The sequence below is a fragment of the Rhinopithecus roxellana genome, chromosome 10 (genome assembly GCF_007565055.1).
Source record: "Rhinopithecus roxellana isolate Shanxi Qingling chromosome 10, ASM756505v1, whole genome shotgun sequence".
NCBI lineage: Eukaryota > Metazoa > Chordata > Mammalia > Primates > Cercopithecidae > Rhinopithecus > Rhinopithecus roxellana.
Window position 1 is genome coordinate 10,422,897 of NC_044558.1, and position 20,701 is coordinate 10,443,597.

Consider the following 20,701-nt stretch of genomic DNA (forward strand, 5'->3'; position numbering starts at 1 on the left):
AACAAAACTATAGAGATGGAGAACAGATTGGTGGTTGCCAGGAGACAGGGACAAGGTACGAGGATATGACTAAAAAGAGGTAGCACAAGTGAGTTCCTCTCAGTGATGAAACAGTTCTTTGGCAAGGACACTGGTGCAAGTATTTACAAGATACTACATATGAGACCATCTTGCATAGAACACACACAGACAAAGGAGTACATGCAAACACTGCGAAAACTGCATCAGGTCAGTAGTCTAACAATAGCCAACCCATGCCCATGCCCTGGTTTTGACGGTGTCCTGCTGTTCTGTAAGATAGCACTGTTAGGAGAAGCCAGGAAAAGCATCCAAGGGACTCTCTACTACTTTTGCGACTCCCTGTGAATCTAGTCATTTCAAAATAAGAATTTTAAAGAAAAGCAGCCAAGTGATTTTTATATAATAAATGCCAGGTTAATCCTCATATATGAATGCACATATGAGTGCACAGATAAAACTGAAAGGACGTATATCAAAATGGTAACATATCTGTTAGTTTTTGAAGGGAAGGCAAGGGTTAAAAAAAGACAGAGGGAGAGTTGGTAGCTCGACAGCAACACAAGTTCATTGCCAGAGCAACCTGCTGAGGTGGGGGACCAGCTTAACACCGGAGCCCACCACCGCTAACAGGCTGGGGTACTTACAGGTATGGGCGGGAAGGGTCTGGGTGGCATGGCTTGCTGCTTGACAAAGATTTTCCTTCGATTGGGCCTGCTCCCGGCAGGGTATGATAGGGACGTTCCTGTGCCTTGTGGTCAGGTGGTGGGGCAGGACGTTTCTCACAGTGGAACCCCCATGGAATGTTTTACTCTGACCAAGGTCTGTGAAATGGCAGGGGGCTTACGAAACGGTGCAGTCTGGACTAACAGTATCCAGATCGTAGATTTAAAAATCATTTTTCTTTTCTTGGTAGGTCTTTTCAATATGTTCTGTATAGTCTAAAATAAACATGTTACTTTGTCACATTTAAAATGTTATTTTTAAAGTATGTTCTCTTCAAAACGCATTTAAACTGTTTGACAAATTAGAAAGTTGTTTATTAAAAGCAAGGAGGGGGCCGGGCGCGGTGGCTCAAGCCTGTAATCCCAGCACTTTGGGAGGCCGAGATGGGCACATCACGAGGTCAGGAGATCGAGACCATCCTGGCTAACACGGTGAAACCCCGTCTCTACTAAAAAATACAAAAAACTAATCAGGCGAGGTGGCGGGCGCCTGTAGTCCCAGCTACTCGGGAGGCTGAGGCAGGAGAATGGCGTAAACCCGGGAGGCGGAGCTTGCAGTGAGCAGAGATCCGGCCACTGCACTCCAGCCTGGGTGACAGAGCAAGACTCCATCTCAAAAAAAATAAAAATAAAAATAAAAAAATAAAAAATAAAAATAAAAGCAAGGAGGCTTATAGGCAAATCCTAATTCAGGTGAATTCAACAAATATTCTTTAAGCACTTTCAATATGCAGGCAATTATAAGAGTATTTAAGATAAATCTAGTATAAATCTAGAGTGAAAACATGACAAGTACTTACAGGATAACATATGTGATATTATAGACATTCACAATGTTCTGAAATAATACAGAGGGGGGCATAATTAACCATGCACCAGCTAGGAGAAGGTTCAAAGAAGAGGGCTTTTCAGGATATAAAGGAATAGAGGGAATGGCATGGGAGGAGAAAGAACTTTTCAAAAAACGACAGTAGGGCCAGTAGTGGTGGCTCGTGCCTGTAAGCTCACCACTTTGGGAGGTCGAGCTGAGGGGATCACTTGAGCCCAGGAGTTCGAGACCAGCCTGGGCAACATAGTGAGACCCCTGTCTCTATCAATATTTTAAAAAGACAACAGAGTACACAAGAAGCATTGAGGCAGAGAAAACACAGCATGCAGAAGAAAGCAGAGTCAAATGGGTAACGTTATTTCTAACATCAAATGATGAAAGCAGGAGGAGGCTATTAAAATTGACATCAGAAAGTGCATGTAGTGACTTCAGTCTTTAGTGGAAGTTCCTAGTGCATGAAATGAACAGATGAGGACAGGCCTTAATTGCTGTGCTGTGGGAACAGGGAACCATTAAAAGGCTAAGTGTGAGAGGACCTGTAATTCAGAGAAATTGCTCTGTTGGTAACGTGGAGGGTGAATTTGAGGGGAATGAGACTGGAGGCAGGAGCAAGGCAGGAATGAAACGGCCTCATTGTCTGGAGTATCACCTGAGGTTTGTGATCTCACAGCCATGGAGAACAAGGATGTGGACTCACAAAGTGTGAGGTTAAGAGCGGAAGTTTAATAGGCAAAAGAAAAAGGAAAGTTCTCTGCTGCAGCGAGGGGTCACAGAGAAATGGATCGCCGGTCCATGGCAAAACGCAGAGGGTTTTATAGATGAGCTGGTGAGGAGGTGGTGTCTGATTTACAAAGGACGTGAAAGACTAGTCAGACCAGGCATGCCATTTGCATAGGACGTGAAAAACTGCTTAGACCCGGTATGCCGTTTGCATAGGGTGCAAAATCCTGGTCGCCCCCTCCCAAATCTTGTATTATGCAGGCGGGTTCTCTGCCTGAGCTGTGCCATGTTACCCATTTCTCTATTACTCCACACGTGGTGACAGAAAAGGGAAAATGGACCCACCATGTTGGACATGCCCGGCCCCCAGGTAGCCCTTTTCTATTGGCACAGCTGCCAGCATTCCCCCGTGCAAGCTTCCAGCTTGCTTAACTACATTTGCAGCTTGATTTTTCAGGCTGCTCTTTGTTAGAAAAAGATAATTTGTTGGGCTGCTTTTTGTTGGAAGGGAAGCGCTGCCAAGGACTCTGTTCCCCTCACTATCTGCCTAAATAATGTCTTTCTACCTCCTGTTTCAGTAGCAGTGGAGGTGAGGAGTAAAAATACGTCAAACTTGGCCACTGATTAGAAAAGGTGAGAGGAGGGGTCAAGGAGAGGAAAAAGTGCTGGATCACACCCAGGTTTCAGGCTCGAACAGGGCAAATGGCAGCAGCATACAATGTTGAACATAGAGGCAGAGAAGCCCACTTGAGTGGAGAGGGATAACAGGGCATTCTAAGACAGGATGGGTTTGAGATTTCCTGATGTATCCAAGTGGAAAAGGCTTGGGAGCATGAGGATTCACCGAGCTCAGGACAGAAGATAGGGAATGTGCAGTCATCAGCTTGCAGGGGATGGCTGAATCCATTCTCCCACTTCAGCAGAGAAGCACCCAAGCAAAGTGCTGAGAATCCTAGAGAACACCAACATTCCCCAGTGAGCTGAAAGACAATTTTAGAGGAGGCACAGAGGAAAAATTAAATGGAAGAAGAGTGCTGTAGAGAGCACCATAATCCAGGGCTTTGTCTGGAAGCAGGCTGCTTAAATACCCATTTCCTTTTCTGTAAATGAGAGTAAAATTATCTACCCATGCATGGAAAAAAAAATTCTCAACAAACTAGAAACAGGAATTCATCAACGTGATGAATGTTGGAGTGCCATAGCACTCCAACCTGGACAACAGAGACCCTGTTTCAAAAACAAAAACAACAACAAATTTAGTCCTTTTCTTTTACAGATACATACTAAGATATCCATGGATGAAATTATATGATGTCCGGGATTTGCTTTAAAATAACAAAAGAGGAGGAGAAGTGGGTGGGAGTATACAGGAAACAAGATTGGCCATGAGTTAACAAATATTTAAATCTGCTGATGAGGAGGTGAAAGCTCATTACACTATCCTCTTGTACAAAATACTCCAGATACGAAGTTTTTCTAAAAATCTGCTTCATGGGTTTGTAGTGAGCATTGAATAAGGGCATGTATACAGAGTGCTTCATCACCATGGCTGACAGGTAGTCAGCACTCAAACATTGTTTTTAATTTCGTTTAGTCCCTGTCCATTAACCACACCCAAAAGAGGTGGCTTATTTATACCAAGAACCCTGGCCCATGGACGTTTGTCCACTTGGAGGTAATTTATTGAAATTTGAGGTTTAGGAAGAGGAAATGCCAGCCTTCAGAGTCCCAGGCCTATTGTGCAACAGCAGAGCCAGCAGTCCCAAATGCCTCCCTAGCACGCCTAGTAAGTAGGATCACTTTCCTCTCGCCTTGTAGGCATACTGGAGATCATTGACTCATTCATTCACTATGTTTCATTCATTTCTTATGTGCCAGGTATTGGGTGCTGGGAATCCATAATACAGTGGACCCTTCATTGACTGGAAGCCTCACTTTCAAAGCACCATTTCAGGATGAATATTTGAGTGCCAAGTGAATTCAAGCTACAGGGCTAAGGATCCATGCCTCAGTCACCATGAAGACCTTCCCAAGAGTCAGCCCTACGAGGCACATAGAAATGAGTGGAGACATAGAACTCACTCCTACAAAGCCTAGAACCTGATAGACACATGAGACAGGAGCCCAAATAACCAAGAACAGGGAGCTGAATGTGAGAGGCAGGCTCCAAAGGATTCAGCCACCAAGGTGGAGAAAGTATGTGTGCAGAATGGGAAGGAGTCTGGTTTGGCTGACACATTTAGTAGGCATGTAGGGAGAGGTGGAAACTGAGGCTGGAATGATCCACGTGGCAGGGCCACGTGTGTAGAAGGTCAGGTTCAGGCATCTGAATCTCATTCGGTATCAACAGAGTCGCTTTTGGTGCCAAGCAAAGGCTAGCAGGCTTAGGACCAGGATTCAGGAAGTGGTCTCTTGAAGCAAATGACTGAGCCCATGAACCACCCAGGGAAGGCCCATCCCAGCCTGGCGCTGCACCTCAAGCTCACATTACACAACCACATGCATCAAACCACATGCATGTTCAGACACGACCATATGTATGTTCACACGACCATATGCATGTTCACACATGACCACATACATGTTCACACACAACCATATATATGTTCACAGGACCATATGTATATTCACACAACCATATGCATGTTCACACGACCATGTGCATGTCATATGCAACCATATGCACATGTGGTCATATGGATATTCACACATTACCACATGGAACCTCACATGACCATGTGCATGTTCACATGTGGCCACATGCATGTTAATACATGACCGTATGTATGCTTATGTGACCACACGTGTATTCACACATGACCATATGTATGGTCACACGCTCAATGAATCACAGTTTTATAAGACCTGAGACAGACATGCGTTTTGGGAGATCCAGCTTCAGGGTATGGGCTCATCTTGTCCACACATGGAGACTAGACCTGAACTATCTCTGAGAAAGTTGCCTGCCAGTTTAGAGCAGGGCTTCAGAAACCTTTTCCATAAAAAGCCAGTTAGGCAGTTAGGAAACGTCTGCAGGCTTTGCAGGCCATGTAATCTCTGTTGCAACTACTCAACTCACTAAAGCAACCATGAACAATTTAAACATGAAGGAGGGTATGAAGGTGTGTTCTGATAAAACAGGACCTGGCCATAGTTTGCCCAGCCTAGTCTAGAGTTTGTAGCCTCTTCCCAGAGCCCAAGTGCCTGCTTCAGACACAGACCCACTCCAACTCCAGCCAGAGACGCAGGCCTCATTTGTCAGAAACTGAGAATGCTCCTTTAGAAGGACACTCCTCCAGGCCTGAGGATCAGTGCACTATGGGAGGCCTGGAGCTACTCGTGATCCACCCAGCTTGATGCAAGCTGGCCCCGTCAGGCCCCGCCACCATTATCGTTGCTGACCACTCCCGGCATCCTCTCAAGCGGAGGCTGCCCACCTCTCACGTTCTATGCCACAGGGTCGGGCACTGCACTGGCTCCTTCCAGCCCCACAGGAGCCCCTCTCCACAGCCTGTCACTTAGGAGCTCCTGTACATCCAGTTGAGCCCAGACAATTTCTTTAGGAAACCTTCTCAGCACTCTGAAGTCCAGATCGCAGGCCCCTCCTGGAATGTTCTCCTTGTAGCCTGTTCTTCACTTATGAGACCACAATGCATATTGAACTGCAACCATCAGCTTCACCATCTATCTCCTCTGTGTCAGGCCAGGAGCTCGATGGGAGAAGGAACTCATCACAGTGCCTGCCCCTGGAAGGCTGTTCATCAACATGCAGTGAAAGAAAGAATTCACAGGCTCTTCCAACAGGAAGAGAGACTGGACCTTATAAGACCCAAAGGGAAGGCACTGTCTCAAAACCAGTGAAAAACAGCAGGGATCTAGATTAGAGCGTGCAGTGGGAAATGAAATAGTGGGGGCTGGGGAGATGCCCCACATTTGTCAATGACTCCTAATCTTTCTCCCGAGATCACTCCTACAGCCTTGTGTTCAGCTGCCACCAACACTTACACCAGCCACCGAAGCCAGAAACCTGGGAGACCTCTGCCCTCATCCGGCCCCAAAGACCAGAACCTGTCATTTCCACCTCGCTCACCCCACTTCCCTTCCCACTGCTCCTGCCTTAGTTCAGACCACCGCCCTCGCTCCCTCTGCCTAGCTCAAGCCAAGCTGACTGGGCCAGCGGCCTTCAGGCCTGCCCTTCTCCATCCCGCCATGTCTGTCCTCCACGGGACGAACAGGGAGCTGTCATTTTAAAGTGCAGGTCTGCTCTGGTTGTTCTCCTAATGAAACCCTTTGGGGTTCATTATCGGTTCCTTCCAGGTCCTGGTCCAGACTCCTTAGCACGGCCATGCATGATCCTCCCCTCCCTGAGACCCCTCCTGCCCTCAGCACCCTGTGTTCAAGCCCCAGCTTGCCCTGTGGTGTCACGCTCAGCCCAGTTCCCCTGCCTGGGGTACCCTGCCTGGCCTAGGAACCAGGAAAGCTTGCCAGCTTCCAAGACTCAGCTCAAGCACCTCTTCCTTCTGGGTGTTTTCTGAGACCCCCTCCTCTCCCTACTTCCTGGGGATCCCACAGTCCCCTGAAGGGCCTTCTGCCCCAGCGTTTGACCCCACTGTTTGGCCCTGTATCTGTTTCCATGGCTGCCTCACCCTTTTAGACCACCAGCTCCTACAGAGCAGAGCCCCATATCTCAGTCGGCTTTGCATTCCCAGAGCCTGGCACAGAGCCTGGCTCCCATGAACACTCAATAACCCTTGAAAATTCACTGGAATCCTGGACAGTGCCGAAGAGGCACCTAGGATGGGAGAATGATCTGCTGCCGTCTCCTGGCAATGTGAGGCATTGTCATAAGCCCAGACACCTCCCTGCCAGCCTTGCAAAAACAAGTGCAGGAAGGGGAAGCTGGAAAAGGAGCTGATGGAGAATGGGGGAGATGGTTGCTGTCTAAGGAGACACACTGGATTGAGAGGTTGCTGAGACCCTGCCAGCTCCCACACTATTCCCATGTCCATGGGTGCAGGGACTAGGTCAGTGCTTCCAAAGAAGGCTGCATCCTTACTGGCTCTGGCTTCCTCTAACAAACCCTAAATGCGATCTTGCTTCTCAAGACAACCTGTTGTCGTGTTGTTGTCACTATCACTGCAGCTTTTATTCACTTCATTGGGTAATCACTGAGTTTTCCCTCCGTTGCTGTAGAACATGTGGTTTGCTCTTACGTATAGAAAGGCTTAATTTAACCACTGGCTTTTCCTGATTTTAACTCAGCTTCCTACTGTTAGGAGGTTATTTCTGACATTCTGGGTTTCTCAGCTTTCTGTCAGAACCCACATACTGTCGTTCTTCAGTATCTGTTGGAGACTGGTTTCAGGGTCCTCCCTTGAAGATACCAACAGCGCAGGTGCTCAAGCCCCTGATATAAAATGGTGCGGCATTTGCAGACAACCTATGCACACCCTGCATGCACTTTCAATAAGCTCTGGATGACTTGTGATACCTAATTCAATGTAAATACTATGTCAATAGTTGTTTAGGGAATTATGATAAAAAGAAAAGCTTGTACATGTTCAGCACATGTGCAATGTTGTTTGAGAAGTTTTACCCCACATGGTTGAATCCATGGATGCAGAGCCTACAGCTATAAGACACACAGGTGGGGAGGGCTAGCTTTTCCAGTTAGTGTCCCCCAAACCCCGCTCTGTCCACTGCTTCAGCAGGTCAGGAGATATAATGTGCCCCTCCTCGAAAGGAGTAGCATTATCTCAGCTCCTCTCGGGGCTGCAGGTCTAATTGTCTGCATCTTGACATCTGGAAAGTTTGCCCAACACCTAACAGAAGACGTGGATTAGGGGAAGGAGCTTGGGACCGTAGATGGGCATTTGTGAGTGATGTGCATAGAGACAACCACCTGCAGAGAAAGATCACCTGTTGTTCACCTTTGAATCCTCAATCTCTATTGCACAGGGCATTCAGTAAACATCAGATGTCTGTGGAACAAATGCATGGACTGTACATGAAAGAAGTAAAAGGGACTACCTTCTCATGGTGTAGAAAATTAAGAGCTGCATGACACATTTTGCCCTAAATTTAGGAATCCACCCCACTAGACAAGAAATATCTTTTCGAATTAACTAATGATCTCTCCACTTCTTTCCCTGAAGAGTTTACTGAACAATGATCAGGAGGGCACCATAAACTTTATTTCCATGTCAAACAGTACCTGTCCTCCAGTGGTTTATCATCTATTTGGTGAGACACGGTACAAATGAAGAAAGATTGCTCCCCGTCCTCAGAAGGTCTGTAACCTCACCGGATGAGGCATCCATCTTGCACTTGCTTCTCCAGAAGGACTAGAGAACCACAGGAGACCACGTGTCATGAAAGGTTGAAAGCACGATCACTTAGCACTGAAAATACGCAGCACAGAAAATAAGTGTTTGTAGTTAGGTGGCACTCTCAGGGCAGGCTTCCTAAAAGAAGCTGACTTGGAACTGCCCTAGGCTGGGAAGAAGTTTAAAAGAGAACAGAAAATTCATTGTTCTGTGGTCTGGAGGCACCCTGGGTTCTCCGACCCTGAGTCTCAGCCAGAGATCCTGGTGGGGAGACAGGAGTGTGAAGCCATCGACCACTCTATGTTCTCACTCTTCAGAGTGTGGCACCAGGGCAGAAGCAGCAAAGATGACCACTGCATACATTCCAGCTCCCAGCCAGAGGCATACATGGCTTCACCCTCAGACAAAATCCATGTCTTTTCAGGGTGCACTCGAGTGAAGTGCGGGTGGACTGAAGTGAAGTGCTGCTCAGGCTGACGGTGCCAGCTCAGAATGTCTTCAGCGAGGCCAGCACCCGTTTGAAGAAGATTGATGAGGCCATCCAGTGAGCCAGAGGGTCTCTGAGAAATGAGATGGCCTTACTCTCCTGGATTCCCTACCATTCACTCACAGAAGCAGCTTGGTGCACGGAACTGGGCAGTGCTGTTCTGGAATAATAATGAACAGCACACACGGAATGCCTCCTCAGAGCCCAGGGAGGGAGGCAGGCAAGTGCTGTCTCCCCAGCACCTGCTCCTGCCTGGGCCAGCAGCCCTGACCCTTCTGACAAACCCCCAAGCACTTCAACCACTATATGGCTTCTCACCATCTCCAGCCCAGACTCTCTGCTTCCAAAGCCTAGTGGATCCACCGGATGGACCTCACCTCCCACTGTCCCAGCACACGCTGCTTTATCTGAGAGGTGCCTGCTCCCCAGGCGGCAGCGCTTATGGTTGCCTGGGGGCTTCCTCGCACTGTTCCCACCACCTGAGAGAGCCTGCTCCCTTCCACCCCAAACAATGGTAGGAACAAATCAACATGGCCTTAAAGTCAGAAGAGCCAGCTTCAAGTCCTCCACTGAAGAGAGAGTTCATAATCCCACAAATAAACATCAACTTAGGATCTTACAGTCCCAGAGATCCGATGTCCACAGTCAGTCTCTGAGGGCTGAAGTCACGGTGTCATCAGGGCTGGCTCACTCTGGAGCTCCAGGGAGATGTTGCTCCCTTGCCTTTCCCAGCTCCCAGAGGCGGCATGGGTTTCTTGGCTCATGGTCCCACAGCACATGGACCTCGGCTTCTATGGCCACTTCTCCATCTCTGACTTTGGCCTTTCTGCTTCCTTCTCATGAGGACTCCTGTGATTACATCAGACACTGCCAGGTAATCCAGGAGGATCTCCCCATCTCAGCGTCCTTAGTTGAATCATATCTGCAAAGTCCCTTTCGCCAGGTAAGGTAAGAAACTCACAGTTTTTACAGATTAGGTTGTGAACATCTTTGGGAGGCCATCATTCAGCCTAGCATGGTGAGATATACATATATCTTTAATTTTTGTTTATTTTTTAGTGACAGGGTCTCACCATGTTGCCCAGGCTGACTTCAGACACCTGGGTTCAAGTGATCATCCTGCTTTGGGCTTCCAAGTAGTTAAGACTACAGGCAAATGCAACTATGCCTGGCTTATATCTTATAAATCAATAAGAAAACAGTTTGATTTTTTTTAATGGGTAAAAGTCTTGACCAGGCACTTCACCAGAGAAGTATACAAAATGGCCAAAAAAAAAAAAAAAAAAAAAAAAAAAATGCCTGAAAAGATTCAGAACGTCATCATTCATTAGGGAAATGCATCCTGAAACCACAATGGCATCCGCACTAGAATAGGTGAAATCGAAAGACACATCCATGTTGGCAAGGCTGCAGCGCAGGGGAACTCACACGGTGCTGATGGACATGCAAGACGGCACAGCTGCTCTGGAAAACAGTTTAGCGGTTCCTTATAAAGTCAAACATAGGACCCAGCGATCCTTCCTCTAAGTGTTTATCCAAGACAAATGAATGCAGATTTCCACACAACAATCTGCACAAGAATGTTCCAGCAGCTTCCTCCTGCTCCCCAGAAACTGAGAGCAGCTCAAGTGGCTTTCAGCTGATAAATGGATAAAAATAACTGTGGTATGCCCATACAGTGGAATATATTCAGTAATAAAGCAGGGCAACTTACTCATACACATCTAACATGGATACCTCTCAAGAGTTTTACATGAAGTGAAAAGAGCCAGACACAAAAGATACCTGCTGTAGGATTCTTTTACCTGAAATTCTAGAAAAGGCAAAATGACAGTGTGAGAAAGCAGATCTGTGGATATGAGGGCGAGGAGAGAGGCTGCTGGGGAGGAGCCCTAACAGGCACATGGGAACCCTGAAGGATGCTGGAAATGGTCTGTGTCTTCATTGTGACGACCATGTGGCTGCATGCATTTATCAGAACTCATTGAGCTGCACACCTAAAGCTGGCAAATTTTAACATATGTCAACCACACCTCAACAAAGCTGATATTAAAAATCAATTGAACTGTTGCACAACAATGTGAGTATTCTTAATGCCACTGTACTGTACAATTAAAAATGGTTAAAATGGTAAATTTTATGTTACATATATCATATCACAATTAAAATAAATAACCCCCCTAAATCAATTGCATTCCATATACTGGCAATAAACAATTGGAAAATACGCTTTTGAAAGGAGCATTTACAATAGCACCAAAACCAAAAATTTCCTAGGAATCAAACTAAGGCAGGCAAGACCTTTACACTGGAAACTATGAAACACAAAACATTGCTGAGAAAAAAAATTAAAGAAATACCTAATTAATGGAGGATTATATCATGTTCATGGATTGGAAGACTCAATATTTTCAGATGCCAAATCTTTCTAATTTGATGTACGGATTCAGTGGAATGCCAATTAATCTCAGCATTTTTTTTGGTATACATTGAAGACGATTCTGCAGTATACTTGGAAAATCAAAGAATCCAGAACAGCCAAGGCAGCCCTGAAAAAGAACAACAAAGCGGGAGGATTTAACTGCTAGACAACAACACTTCTTTTAAAGCTGCAGTAGCTAAGATGCTGAAGTGCTGGCACAAGGATATATTTCTAAGACCAATGGCGCAAACAAGAGTGCGCAGAGGTGAAAATGCAGTAACACCTGATAGATGACACAGGAGAGACAGCACAGTTAAGTGGGGAGAGGGTGGTCTTTCAATAAATGACCTTGGGCTAACTACACATCCATATAGAAAAATAGAAACCATGACTCTCCACCTCAGTCTTGATGTAAACAAATCTGAGATGGATCCTAGACCAAACCATGAAGGGTAAAAAAAGTCAATCTGTGTTAAGCATGGTATATTGAAGAAAAAAAGGGTCTAGAATTTTTTTTTAAAAAATAAGATTATCTTTATAACAAAGGGATTGGCAAATATTTTTTATACAAAAAATCACTAACTACAAAAATAAGTAAATAAACAAAAATAATAATATATTGACAAGGTTGTTAAAAATAAAATATAGTAAAAACAGATTAATAAATTGAACTTCATTAAAATAAAAAACATATGGTTCATCAAAAAATATCATTATGTGAGTGAAAAGACATGCCACAGAGCAGAAGATTATCATAATATATGTCTTTCAAAGCAAATCTTATCCAGAATATATCAAGAAATCCCACCGATGAATAACAAATGACAGACAATAAAAATCTTTTTAAAAGGGCCAAATGTTTAAACAAGTATTTCACAAAAGAGGCCATTCACACAGCCATTAAGTGTATGGAAAAACTGTTCAACTTCATTAACCATCAAGAAAATACAAATTAAGCTGAGCATTCTGTGCATGCCTGTGGTCCCAGCTACTCCAGAGGCTAAGGAGGGACAATTCCTTGAGCCCAAGAGGTGGAGGCTGTAGTGAGCTATGATCACACCATTGTTCTCCAGCCTTAGCAACAGAGTAAGACCATGTCTCAACAACAACAAAAAAAAAGACAAAGAAGAAGAAGAAAGAAAAGAAAATGCAGGTTATATAGCACTGCATTCCCCAGATGCACTAGAATGAGAAGGACTGACAGTACCACGTGTTGGCAAGAGTGTGGAGCTACTAGTGCTTTTGTCTGCACTTGGTGGGCGTGTAACTTGAACCACAACTACAAGAAATTTTCAGTATCTACTAAAGCTACATGTAAGAAAAAACTATGACCTAGCAATTCAATTTCTTAGGTATCTACCAAACTGAAATGAGCATTTATGTTCACCAAAAGTCATACACAAAAATATTCAGAGAAGCTTCATTCATCATCACCAAAAAGTGGAAGGAATAGAATGGATACAGTGTGGGGTGCTCAGACCATGGAAGATTGCAAGACAGTGAAAGGCAGCGAGCTCCTCCTGTCTGCCACAAGATGAATGAATTTCACAGACATAATGTGGACAGAAGGAAGCCAGTCACAAAACAGTCCATACTGTACGATTCCTCTCATTCCCGTTGATTTCAGAAACAGTGTTTGGAGGTTACTCAATTGTTGTGAAAAGAAAATCAGGAAAGACACTGACACACCAATTTACTGTCGGGGGTAGGGTAACCAATTGCTATTTGTAGTTTTCCTATGTAGATAAAGGATTCAAAGGATGGAACAAAACACCTTGGATGTTAGACATAGGCAGAAGTATGTGAAGCTTGATCTGGTTTTTCTTTTCTTTTTTTTTTTTTTGGTCAAGCAAATAGACTTTATTGCAAATAACAAATTCATTTCTGTAATAACAATTTTGTTAAACTCTCATGGAAATTGAATGATAATTTAGATACTTATGAGACAATGAGCTGTTTGGAAAAACTTAGCACATCCTTGCCTTTGAAGGAAACAAAACATCACCTGATGTTTTAATTTCTCACTTTAGCACATCCATGTGCTTATAATGAGGGTTACTGCCAGTAAATTCACGTCCTGCTTCAAATCTGCTCTGGTGCATGTTTCATCTTAAAATAGAACCTGACAGTCTATAAATCATTATACTTTTCTCTTTTTTTAAAATTTTTTTTAATTTTTTTAATTTTATTTTTTATTTATTTATTTTTTATTATACTTTAAGTTCTAGGGTACATGTGCATAACGTGCAGGTTTGTTACATATGTATTCTTGTGCCATGTTGGTGTGCTGCACCCATCAACTCGTCAGCACCCATCAATTCGTCATTTATATCAGGTATAACTCCCAATGCAATCCCTCCCCCCTCCCCCCCCATGATAGGCCCCGATGTGTGATGTTCCCCTTCCCGAGTCCAAGTGATCTCATTGTTCAGTTCCCACCTATGAGTGAGAACATGCGGTGTTTGGTTTTCTGTTCTTGTGATAGTTTGCTAAGAATGATGGTTTCTAGCTGCATCCATGTCCCTACAAAGGACGCAAACTCATCCTTTTTTATGGCTGCATAGTATTCCATGGTGTATATGTGCCACATTTTCTTAATCCAGTCTGTCACAGATGGACCTTTGGGTTGATTCCAAGTCTTTGCTATTGTGAATAGTGCCGCAATAAACATACGTGTGCATGTGTCTTTATAGCAGCATGATTTATAATCCTTTGGGTATATACCCAGTAGTGGGATGGCTGGGTCATATGGTACATCTAGTTCTAGATCCTTGAGGAATCGCCATGGCCATCAGAGAAATGCAAATCAAAACCACAATGAGATACCATCTCACACCAGTTAGAATGGCAATCATTAAAAAATCAGGAAACAACAGGTGCTGGAGAGGATGTGGAGAAATAGGAACACTTTTACACTGTTGGTGGGATTGTAAACTAGTTCAACCATTATGGAAAACAGTATGGCGATTGATCTGGTTTTTCTCTTCTCCCTTCCTTGGCCTGATTGGCTTCATCATCAGCATTTTCCTGCTCCTCACTCCTCCCCCAGTATTCTTATTCTGATTTCTGCCTTTTTTTTCCCTAGAAAATATACATTTTCTAGAGCCCAATCTGCCAGGAGAGATCTAAGAGATTACAATGGAAAAACTTAAAATTCTGAGGACAGAGAAAAGAAAGAGGAAGAGTTAATGACTAGTGAGACACCATCATGTAGACTGGTGCCACACGGAATCTGGGGCAACAGAACATGATCTGTCCAGATGGTCATACAGTGAAAGCTGGTGCAGGGAAGCACCTTAAGCTGTATAATTGCAATAAGTTTTGCTCACCAGTGTTTATGGGGACTGAAGTATATTTCTCTTTGTTTCCAGTGCTGCCCAAGTTTGAAGTTACGGTCAGTGCACCACAAACAGTAACTATTTCAGATGTTTGATTCCAAGTGGATGCACGTGCTAAGTAAGCATTTATTTGGGAGATTTGCCTTTGCAGGGAGACACAAAGTTCAGAGACAACAAGTGAGATTAACCAGGTAACTTTAATTGTTTATATGCTTACATTCATATTACTAGAGAAGCAATGTATTGTCATTGTAGAATATTTGAAAAATATAAAGAAAAGCATAAGAAATTACCTAAAATTAATTCTACCAACTGCCATTAACATTGTGATTTATTGTTCTACCATAAAGACATACATACACACATGTTCACTGCAGCACCATTCACAACAGCAAAGACATGGAATCAACCTAAATGTTTATCCATGGCAGACCAGATTTTAAAAAAAAATGTGGTACCTATGCACCATGGACTACTCTGCAGTCACAAAAAAGAACTAGATCATGTCTTTTGCAGGGACATGGATGGAGCTGGAAGCCATTATTCTTAGCAAACTTACAAAGGAACAGGAAACCAAATACCAAATGTTCTAATTTATCAGTGGGAGCTAAATGATGAGAACACACGGAGACAATAAAGGGAACGACAGACACTGAGGCCCACTTGAGAGTAGAAGGTCGAAGGATAGAGGAGACCAGAAAAGATAACTATTGGGTAGTAGGTTTAGAGCCTGGAAGACAAAATAGGTACAAGAAACCCCTGTGACATGAGTTTACCTGTCTAACAAACATACACTTGTGCCCCTGAACCTAAAATAAAAACAGAAGAGAGAGACAGATACACAGGCTCAAAACCAGGGACTGAGAACAAGCTTCTGCAAGGAGCAGGAAATGATGACCTGGTTCACCAATCCCGAAAAGGACATGGAAGTCATAGATATACCAGTAAATCCAGATGTGCTCATGGAAAACAGATGCAGAGGGAGAAGTTGTATTCAGCTTAAGGGAAAGTATTTTGGAAATACGGAAAATAGAATGCATGAGAAAAGTGGTTAATGGTCACTGATGTCTACTGGCTGTTGTGAAAAAGTGGTCAACAGTCTTGACTAAAAAAGAAATGAACAGAGTTTTAGGGGAGGGTCACAGAGTCCAAACTTCAGTTATAAAACAGAATCTCAAAATATAGATAGAAAGATAGATGGACACACAGAGAGGTAATTTATTTTCCTCTAATTTTTAATTAAAGAACATTTTTCATGACGGCCATCCTGCTTTTCTGTTCATGATAACTAAGAAAACTTGTCTCTATATTATGCCAATCTTTTCATAAATACCAATTTTCTGCTGCATAAACATATTTTTATATGACTACATGAAATTTAGTTATTCTTTTATTATATAATATATAGATTATTTCATTTTGTTTTCCTAGTAATTAATAATTTTGTAGCATATGTCTTTGTGTATAACTACATAGTAAGCAGCTTTTGAATTAGGAATTGTTCAGTTAAGAAAAATTCCCAGAAGAGGAATTGCCAAGACAAAATATGCAACATTCTTTTAGTCTTCTGATTGTCATATTGCTCACCAAATACATTGTGTCAATGTAGAATTCCAGCAGCTAGTATGAAAGTGCCTTTCTCACTGAATCTTCACCATCGTTATGTATTTTCATTGACATAAGAAAACGAGCTATTGGACTCTCATAGTGAAGATAAGGCATCTTATCCATTTAATTTGAAATAGTTGGAATCCTCTTAATGTTAAAAAATAAGTCCTATATGATTTGAGAAATTTTTATTTTCTTTTTGGGGAATTATATTCAATGCCTTTTATCCTTTTTTAGTGTGATTCTTTTTCTCAAATTTCTAATCATAATTTTTTAAGAGTTAATATTTTTGAATGTCAATTAGTGTGGTAAGCTCTGGGTATATGATCGCTCCAGTGCTATTAGATGGCAGCGATCATCACCTCTATTTTATAAGGAAAGATACTAAGACACCGATAATCGAAATAACTTATCAACAGTAATGGAGCTTGTTGATGACAGAACTGGGATTTAGACCGAGGCTGTTCAGCTTCAGAGTTACTCTCCTAATCAATAACTCTTTTGCACTTTACATAAACAGTTAAAAATATTAATATTTACACTTTACATAAACAGTTTACGTAAACAGTTAAAAATATTAATACTTGCCATATTTGTTAAACACTTTATTTAGTTGATTACATGAAAATTACTTGCCTTTGAGTATTTTCAGCAGGCTATTAGAGATGCATTGGGTAAAGGGTTGTCTAATGAACATGCAAGGGGAGTTCTTAAGGATGCCTCAGAGATTCTTGGAAACCAGTTTTTAGGCTTTTTTTGGGGGGGGTAGTATTTAACGTCTTCTTTGGATTCTAGCAAAGTGATCCTAAAATTTTTCTCAGTTTCAATGAAGAGCAGTTGAACTTGTGCCAGAATTTAACATACGTAATAGATGAGAGACTGTAGATTATCCATGTTAAAAATGATGGGATAATCAGAACAGCTTGGACAAATCCAGGATCCTAAATAGGCTTCATTAGAAAACCCTACACAAAGCCAGAACTTGCAATGGCATCAATATCTGATTTATTTATCTGCACAATAGTATGCTAAAAAAAATAAAATTAAAAAAAAAAACTGCAACGCTCTGATTGGGAGGACGAAATGTTTCTCAAGCATGGACTTTGAAAAAGCTAACCAAAAGCTAAACTAACATGGTGGTTCCTTAGAACTATGTCAGGTTATAATCCATGATTCTGATTTCTTGAAACTTCTTTAATATATTCTGGGCAAATTTACATTAAAAAGTAAATTAGTATCAGTAATAATAACATCCTGCCAGGCTGCCAGGCAGCTAGACTGGAGCTATGCTTGCTACAAAGTTATTTCTGGACAGACTGTGAGCACACTGTGCCTAGAAGTTCACATCAATTTGTAATACTGTGTCTCAGATGGTATGATACTGCGTCTGTGCATTGCTTCTTTAGTATTTCCTGGGATTTACCTTGGAATGATTAGAGAAAATGAGCAAATTAGATTATTTTAGTAAAACTCAGAGATGAATTTGGCTTTTAAGAGGGAAAAAATACCTACAGGCGAAGATATCTTAACAAATCGCTTTAGCATCCATGGAAAGCTTTCAAATCACAAACAAAGGGAGAATATTTATCCTATCCCATATAGAGATTTAAGCTACGTGTCTCATGGGCATAAGTTAGCCTGCCAGTAATACTAGGATGCAAGTTTTATTGTATAAATGAAAAACATTAAGAAGAAATAATAAGAAAGGTTTAGGCATAACATTTGTGACTGAATCTTAGTCTGGCTTCTATTTGATCATCAGACGTGACAGATGATCTTAGTGATATGAGTTGAGACAGAATCTCAAACGTGTTACGAAATTTTTAATAGAAAGAGAAAAAGATGAGTGGGAAGGAAAAAGCACATACTGTGGAGTGAGGCAGATCTGAGTCTGAATTTTAGTTTCATCAATTACAATGTGGAAAAGTGAGCTGCTTGACCTTGAACATTTTACAGATTGAGAAATTGAGGTTGAGAGAGATTAATTTGCCCAGGGTCTCACAGCTAGCGAGTAAGAAGCTAGAGGTTTCAAACTGGGGACTTTCTGATGTCAGAGCTCAAGCTTGTCAGCACCACGCTCATGGGGCAATGGTAAGGAGAAAGCCAAGTTTCCAGGAAACTGGAATGGCCACAGAGAATGACCCTCTTACATCCTGGTTAGATGACCAACCTTAATGAGATTTTTAGCATCACAGTGGAAGAGAGGACAGAAGAGGAGGGCAGTTTCCTGTGTTGCTCCGGACTTGCCTCATGTCACCCACATTTTTCTGGGGTTGACATATGTTTTTCTAGTAGATGTGACCTGAGGATGTCAGGGCTTTACTTTTGTGCTGGTGCAGGCAGTTTTCAGGCTCATATAAACACTCACTCAGCTGTTTATTTATTCATCCAACAAGCATTTCTTAGACACCTCCTCTTTTAATTCTTGGGTCAGTAAATAAGTATGGTCCCTGAGCCAACAGATCCAGCTCAGGTTCAAAGATGCACAACCCAATTCCAGCAAAGCTTTCTGTAGATTATCTGGGGCAGCTCTTACTACCCTTGATCTTTCCCACTTTGCAGCTATTCCTGTACCAACAGAAAGCTCTCCCATGGAGGAATGGAGAAGAGATGGAAAAATGAGGCTGTGAATTGGGCTGAAGTTTTGGGGAAGGATGTGGAAGCCAGAGACTAACAAGAAGTTTTGGTGGTGGGTGTGATGTCCCCCTCCCTGCTGTTCCATTTCCTTGGACACTTAGGCTGGTCTCATGATCTAAGGGCCAACCGCTCATGTAAAAATCCATCCCAGCATCCTCAGCTCAAATAACTGCCACTTGCCACGTGCCTGCCCCAACAGAATTAACGGAAGCTGCCAACAGCCCTGGTGACCTCATTGAACGGAACCGTGTCCTCGGAGGCAGGAGCTCCTTCTTCTCCTGAGTGAGACTCCCTCCTATCTTGGAATAGGAAGTCCTCTCAAGAGAAGTGAAAGCTTCAGACAGAGAAGGAGCAGGGGCCTTCATTTACTCCCCTCAGTGTTGACCCAAAAGGAAGAGGCTGAGACACAAATTAGAATCTAAAGAGTTTACTTGAGCCAAAGTGAGGACAGCTGCCTGGAAGACTCAGACCCAAGTACTCTTGGCTGTGAGCTTCCTAGAGCCTTTGTTACCAGCAGGTTTTTAAAGACAAAAGACTGGGACCGAGAGAGTGGGCCAGTATAAAACTGTTGATCAGAAACTCTCTTTGGATTACAGAAATAAAATTGATGAGCAATTGGTTATTGTTAAGTTATAGGATGTGGCTTATACTTCTGGTGAGACACTATAATAATTATCCTAAATTAAAAGTAATTGATAGCTACTTGTGGCAATAGCAAGCAGTTTTAAGAGATGCATAGATAACTCAAAGCGGGCAGTAAAGGTGTGATCTCATTTTAACGTCTCTTTAGGCCTCATAGTTCAAAAAGGACTCACCTTCCTCAGATGAAAGCTCTTTACTTTTTGCATCAGGAACCCCCTTTTCTGCTTTCTTTGAGTGTCAGGATGGGTCCCATGAAGAGCTGCTGGCAGGGACAGACAGAAGCCAAGGAGAGGCCATGCAAGGAAGCTGAAGCGCTTGGGAGGGGGCAACAGCCCCCTGCCTGCAACCAACATTAAAAAGCACTGTCACTTCAGGCCGAAAGTGGTAGAAACCAGTTTGTTAAATCACACAAATGTGTATATTAGGCATACTTGGCTAGTCCTTTGCCAAGAGATGTTGTAGCGTAACTGCAGGCATATGAAAAAGACATGAAAATCATGAATCACTGCACAAGCTTAGGGATCAGCTCCTTTGGGGAGGTGATGAGTGGTGGAAGTGCCTGGAAAATGTGTACAGAAAGAGCGAAATAAGCAGAAGAAATGCCCTAGGATTCAAGGTTTGGTTACAGTGGGATCGGAGACATCTGGCAGGATGAAGACAAAAAATCCAGATTATAATTGGTCCTGGAAGTGAGCCTTCATGACAATTGCGTTAACTTGAGAATTTCTTTTTAGTTCCTGGCTTCAGATTTAAGGTTATGGTTGATGGATGAATATACTTTTGGAATCTACTTTTGGAAGATTTTCTCTGGGCCGAAGTTGATAGCTAGGTGAAAATATCAAGGACTTTGGTAAATCTCTAGTGGAGCTTCACTACAGCATAGAGGGAAAAATACCAGATTTAACATTTCGTTCTTGGTGCTGCTGAGCTGTGTGCTCTAGGAGGAGAC

At 42.9% G+C, this 20,701-nt stretch overlaps 1 long non-coding RNA gene across 1 annotated transcript; it reads left to right on the forward strand.

Annotated features, from left to right (window-relative positions):
• The first annotated feature begins 4,417 nt into the window (after window positions 1–4,417).
• LOC104672827 lies at window positions 4,418–14,861 on the forward strand. The gene is made up of 2 exons (XR_749449.2): window positions 4,418–4,488; window positions 14,613–14,861. It is a non-coding gene; the product is annotated as an uncharacterized LOC104672827 (long non-coding RNA).
• The last annotated feature ends 5,840 nt before the right edge of the window (window positions 14,862–20,701 follow it).